The sequence below is a fragment of the Coturnix japonica genome, chromosome 7 (genome assembly GCF_001577835.2).
Source record: "Coturnix japonica isolate 7356 chromosome 7, Coturnix japonica 2.1, whole genome shotgun sequence".
Taxonomy (NCBI): Eukaryota; Metazoa; Chordata; class Aves; order Galliformes; family Phasianidae; genus Coturnix; species Coturnix japonica.
The window spans coordinates 8,265,020-8,271,443 of NC_029522.1; the positions used below are offsets into that span (position 1 = coordinate 8,265,020).

A 6,424-nucleotide genomic window follows, 5' to 3' on the forward strand; every position below is an offset into this window, starting at 1 on the left:
CTAACGTTAATCCAGTAAAAGCAGAAACCATTTCACATGATTCAGTCAGTCACATGTATTCTTAATGTAATGTGCTCTTTGCCATGCATTATGGCATCAACAGGATTTGAAGCAGCCCAATAGCAAGATTTCAGCCCCTTGCAGGAGTTATTCTCTTAAGAAAGAACTCCCTATGTTCTATTTAAAGGACATTTACCTGACCTATTGTGATAAAACAGTCTTTGGCTTTAAGAAATCACCCTTTCCCACTGTGTTTGTGAGCACAAAATGAGTCAAATGGACATGACCAGATCCAAGCAAGTTCTTCTCCAGGTTCTGACAGTGGAAAAACAATGTAAATAAAAACAAGTGCAAATAAAATAATTCTATTCTTCAGCTCTCCAGAAATAGCAAGATGTTGCATATTGTCAGCACAATGTTCTGTTTTGGAGATTCTGCTCCCAGCATGCTTGCTTCTTTTCAACCACATTAAATTAGACAATAAAATGCAGCAAAATAAACTGAAGCGTTACCAGTCCTTATTAGTTACCCAAGTCTCATAAGGATGGGTTGAGCCCCTAATTATGTGATTAATGATATTATCATTAATTAAAAGCCAGTGCTGAAGAAAACATTAGCTAGCTAAATTGAAGAATACAGTTGGAAGTCCATAGCAGTATTTTGCAGGAATCCCCATTCCATTACTCTGACTGTTCCCTCTGGCCTTGCTGCCTTGGCCAGAATCCCAGGATGTTTTTACCACTGAACTCATCTCATATAGGGTCAACTATTTTATTCCCATGCACCTGTTAATTTCACCCAGGAAAAGAACCTTGCCACTCTGGCATCATTTGACTGCCTGCTCCTATGGTGCAGTGGTGGATCTTAGAGGCCTACATCTCGCAACTAGTAATAAAGCCAATGGTTCTCTCCCACTGCACAGAGCCATAGTGCAGTGGGAACCAGGTGATGATTAACCTGAGCTCAGCCAAATGACTGTCCCGTCCTGCAGATGTGATTGAGGGCTGACAGATGCGCTTCCTGCCAACTGATCCGGGTCACAATAAAACTTGGTGATAATGGCTGCTTCCTGAGAGCTTGGATATCCACTCTCGCTCCTGTTTGCCACTGGAATTTTGAGCGCTTGTGCCTATAAAACAGCAAAGATGAATGCACTCTGAAAAAGACAATAACAAATAACCTTTAAAGGAACATTATAAATGCTTCCCCAGGCCAACTCTCCTCCCAGTCAAAGCATAACTGATGGCTCCAGTGATTCCAGAGAAAGAGGCACAGAGCAGAGATGGGCACGGTTACAACATCTGAACTGCACAAAGTGTGGAGGAGAGAGGTTCTTATGCAAAGCCAACACTAATCCTGTTCTCTCCCTGGAGGGGTCGGGTGCAGGCTTCTTCTGTGCATCTGAGCTGCAGAAATCAACAAGCAAGGCAGGACACAGCTTGTACACTGGTAGGTACCGTGAACATCACAGCTCTGCAGCTCCAGGGTAATTAGCTGCATGACTAAATCCTATTTCTCCTGCAAAAATATTATCTGGAAAATTCTATTCTTTATTCTACAACCAGGAAATGTTAATTTTAAGGCCTCTTGATCATTTTCAAATGCTTGTTTGTTTGTTTGGTTTTTTTTCTAATGAAAAGCTTGGCTTTGATTTAGGTGAAAAAGAGCTGGTTCAGTGATGTCTTCTGGGGAAATAAACTTCCTCCTCTGGTCATTTCTTGCTGTAACACTTCAGAGAGACAGTTCTGAAAAGCCAGAATTTGTCCTGTTGTGACTGGAGACTCAGAGCAAGGAAGGTCAGAAGCAAAAGATGGAGCCACAGCTGATTATGAATGCAGGGCATACAGGATAGAAGCATTTCAGAAAGCACAAGATACTCCTGAGGAATCAAAAGCCGCTGAGTTTTAAGTACTAAAGAAAAGAAAAAACATTCATTTTCTTCCCTCCCCCCCCTTCAGTAAGATGTTATCCATGTTTCTCAAGCCAAAACACATCGACCTGGTCCAGTTTCCTTGGAGGTTGAGAAAATAAAAGTGATTTATGAAAAAAAAAAGCTTCATTCTCCCTCCATCCTCCTGTCTTTATTATGTGTGAAATCAGAAACAAACAAAAAAACAAACAAAAAAAAAACAACCACAAAACCAAACCAACCCTAAGAAAGTCTACTATAATAAAAACATCTGCCAATTCGAGACTGCTCCAGGGTCTCACAGGCTGTGGCACTGACTGCTACATGATGCTGGACATGTCACATGTACAACTGTCTTTTTCCATCCTGTTTAGCCACATTCCTATTGAGACCACAAGACATTGAGGCAAGACTCCTTACTCTACATCTTAGCTCTCTGGGGTTCAGATCAGAGTTAGCTCTAAGCATAACACATATCAACAGCCTCCTATGGCTGGCTTTCCAGGGGAGCCTCCTGCTGCCTTTGACCAGCTGCCATTTTCTCAGGCATGCTGCAATATTGCAGCTCTGTCTGCATTTGCTGTCAGGTCTCCTGAAACACAGCCTGACAGGGTTTCCTGGGTCCCACAGTTCACAGAGTTGGCCTTTCCCTGCAAGCCATTCCTTGGCATTTGACAAAAAGCTGAGCAGGATGTTTCGGTGGAACTGAATGATGGGGTTTGTTGACCTTCGCCTAAGCCCTTCAACACTGACTAGTCTAAGCTAGTCTTCCTCCCAGCTTTTCTCTCTCACTGTGTTCAGTCTCTCTCTTCCCTTGACAAGTATCTCATGGACTTTGCCAACCAAAGATGACTGAGGCTGGATTACTATACAAAAATGCATGTTTCTTCTTAATCTGTTGCAAGGCTTTCAGGCCAAGCTTCACTGATTTCCATATGCCTCCTGACACTTTATTATCAGCCCTGATGCTATTTGTATTGTGTACTAAGAACTCCTCTGTGACTGTTTTGCTTTTTACTGCAGATCCTCCTCGCCCTACAACAGATGATGCCTGGTGGACAGAACTGTCAATTCTGCCTTCAGGCTCTCATCCCACCCAGGGAGCATTTTACCATCTCTTCTTCCATAGGGTCTCTTCCAGCCCAAACTTCAGTGCACTCAGGGAGCTTCACTGAGCACTTCACAGTGTGCTTTACCCTCTTCTAGGTGAAAAGCTGTAGCCAGAAGATGGGGAAACTAATCACATCCTCTGCTTAAAGAGCACAGGTGCCATTTCTTACAAGCATCTATATTGCTTCCATTCTGATCCCAGAAGGACACCATCTCCATTATAACTGCCCTAGCGCACCCTAGTGGGAACCCACTCCCTGCACAGCTCTGCAGCAGCCCTGCAATAGACGACTCACCTCTATGAGACTCTGCTCTGGCCCTTTGCTTACACATCACAGGCTGCTTCCTCACTCATTGACGCAGGGTCTTATGCTCTGGGAATCATTGTCTCACTGCACGGGAGTTCCAGACAATAGAATACACAACAATTTGCCAACAGAAGAAACTCTTTCTTACTTTATTATTATTATTCTTGTGCTTGGATAGGAACAAACCACTGTGAGGAAAGGAATGGGAACATTCAGAAAATAAATTGTTGTTTGGTTTATGCACCTTTGGGTCTCATTCATAATCTGGGGCGTTATGAGAATAACTCAGGCTGAAATCTGCAAAATTTGTTCTATTACAAGGCAATTGTTTCTTTTGCAGAAAAAAGCATTAGAAAGTAATAGCAAAGCTTTGGGAAAACCCAACAACTTATGTTGGTGTTTGAAATGGAGACATAAGCTTTAAAACCCATTGTGCACACCAAACTCTCTGGTGTCTCTGAATCTTAGCATCATCTCTGCATCTTTTATGTGACTCCGACGACGGATTTACAGACAGCCAGTTGAAAATACGCCAGCCCCAGGGAGGTGATCTAAATGGGAGCACAGCGAAAGAAAAGGTGCTCAGGATTCACAGACTCACAGCATGGCTTGGAAGGGACCTTAAAGCCCATTCAGTTCCAGCCCCTGCTGTGGGCTGATTGCTACCTACCAGACTGGACTGCCCAGGACCCCATCCAGTCTGGCCCTGGGTACCACCAAGGATGGGACACCAACAGCTTCTCCAGTGCTAGGGTTGAACAAACAACACAAAATGAGAGCTCTTGAGTCTCTCCAGTTACTCCCAGCAAGGCCATTCATCAGCTCAGCTGCTGAAGTCAGCTCACAGATTTGGGTAACTAGTGGCAAATGGCCTGGACAGCATGAGGCAGATTTTGATCGCAGTTAAAGAGCTTAGCAACTCTTTTTCTCCTGGAATACCCCCAAAAGACTTCACCCTACAGTTCTTGCAAGCTCTTAAAGCAAAAAGGTAGATAAAAACAAGCAAACAAAGAAAGATACAATGCTAGCCATTAGAAAACAACCTATATCATGCATTCCATTCCCATCCCTGCCATGTTATATTTGAGAAAAGGCATTTGAAGCCTGCTTGAGTAATCACTTTTATGACTTCTCAAAGCTGTGATATGCAGTCTCATAATATTGACTGTATACAGATTCTTGCAAAACTAAAGTCAAGGCACTAAAGGCACCTAGAGAAGCTGAGGTCCAGCATATGGCAAAAAGCATCCTGAAGGAAGATGTGAAGCAGAACAAGGCAGATGGCAGGAGGGCTGCAACATGTTCCTCACTTACACTTCTGTAATGCAATAGGAAGCACAACAATGACAGCAGAATAGCAAGGTCTTAAGCTACAGCAAGTGAAGGTTTACCCAAATATAAAAGCCACGGACAAAGAAACAAAGGAAAGAAACTACTTACGCTCAGAAGGCCTTGGGCATACAGAAATCTCCATATGATATTTCTGCTTCCACTGCCAACCCATTAATGAGGTCTGGGAAGGGGTGGATCCTGGCTCCATCCCTTCTGGTCACTCAGACGCACTGGATGTACCTGAGCTCCGCTAGGTTGGCCCTCCCTTCCACCAGGTGCTCAATGACTGCTTCAAGCCTTAACTTAGCATTTCCACTGCAACTTCCCTATTTCCTATTTAAATAACTGTCAGTAGAAATGTTTGGCTACACATGTATGCATCTGCCCTACATCTTCCTAAATATGACTATGCTAAGGCAGAGTAATTTCTATGTGAAGGCAGTTCAGAAAGTACATAAAGAGGCAAGAGGTTGCTTGTACGTAAACCGAGTATGGAGAGATGTACAGAGAAAAGCAGGGAATCAAGCTTATTTATGAAACTAGACATGGTAGGATGACTAATTTCCAAGTTGAAGACTTTTTGTCCATGTAGTGATGCACACAGTAATGTGCTTTTAGCAAAGCACCTTGTGGCTGTGAGGCACGTTTGCTGAGGCCATTGTTGTAGCACTCACCATGGATGACACCTTGCTTCTTGAGGCAGGGTTGCAGGGTCTTGTGCTTTGGTTCCTCCATTTGGATTGGGCCTTTCCTGGTTCAATGCTGGGTCAAGCCCACTCTTCTGCCAGCTCCCAAGCAGCTGCAGTGATGGCCGGAGAAACCTAGGTTGGCCTCCTACCCTAACAAATCAACAAACAGCCAAATTAACCCGTTTTTATCTACATTTCTCTTGGCGTGAAAAGAAGTAACAATAGAGAATAAGCTTAAACAGGGACTCACAGCCAAGCTGGAAAGCATTGCTATTACTCCCTATGGCCTTAAGAGCAGGGAATCTAAGGTATTGTCCTGACAACAGCAAGACCAGAAACACTGTCCCTTTTGTATGTCTATTCAGCTTCACCTTCCTTTTACATCTCTCTATTAACACAGCAGAGTACATTGCTAATTAAGTCTGAATTTTCTCCCCTGGATGTAGGCCTGGTACAATTCAGAAATAACCTTAATTTAGTATCTATAATTGTAGTATTTACCTCTTCCCATGATTTCCAGTGTAATGCTACTGCGCTCTTGGCTTCAGTCAGACATCGCTCCTATCGAATAAATAAAGGAATGTGAGCAGAGCACAAGATAATTGAATATCCTGTAAATATCACCAAAGAAAAACCACCCCACTTAGTTAGTTAAGTTCTATAAAGCAAAACTAGATATTTTGGGAGGCAGGTGATTTATTTTCTTGGTGTGGCCCCCCAAAACCAGGATGTTCCTGTCATATCCAAATCCATACACAAGAGCACACAGCCAGGACAGCCCTACTCAGACATCAGTCCAAGAGGACACAATGTAAACTCAAACCTCCCCCTTGCACGTAAGCCCCTGTGCAAACAGGAGCCTCACCTCAATCCAAGGGACAGCAACCTTGCTAGACAAGCAAAAAATCCCAAATGTCACTATTTATGCTGATAAGGACGCTTTATTTGTCTGAAAGCAGTATCAGCTCTGTCCTCTTGTGCATATGCTAGCATGGCCATCCGCTTGCATCTGCAGCATCTCCAAACACCCTGCTTTGCAGGCAGCATCACAGTGGTCCTTAGCGCCTCAGATGCTG

General features: G+C 43.6%; 1 long non-coding RNA gene across 4 annotated transcripts; it reads right to left on the bottom strand.

Annotated features, from left to right (window-relative positions):
- Window positions 1-35: 35 nt before the first annotated feature.
- On the bottom strand, window positions 36-6,398 carry LOC107316473. Of its 4 annotated transcripts, none has more exons than XR_004308072.1 (5): window positions 6,214-6,398; window positions 5,850-5,909; window positions 5,334-5,498; window positions 3,998-4,075; window positions 3,448-3,878 (listed from the first exon to the last, which is right to left on the bottom strand). It is a non-coding gene; the product is annotated as an uncharacterized LOC107316473 (long non-coding RNA). The 4 variants fall into 4 exon arrangements; XR_004308071.1 differs by lacking the exon at window positions 6,214-6,398 and adding an exon at window positions 6,104-6,161; XR_001556377.2 differs by lacking the exon at window positions 6,214-6,398 and having other exon boundaries at window positions 5,850-6,096.
- Between the last annotated feature and the right edge of the window lie 26 nt (window positions 6,399-6,424).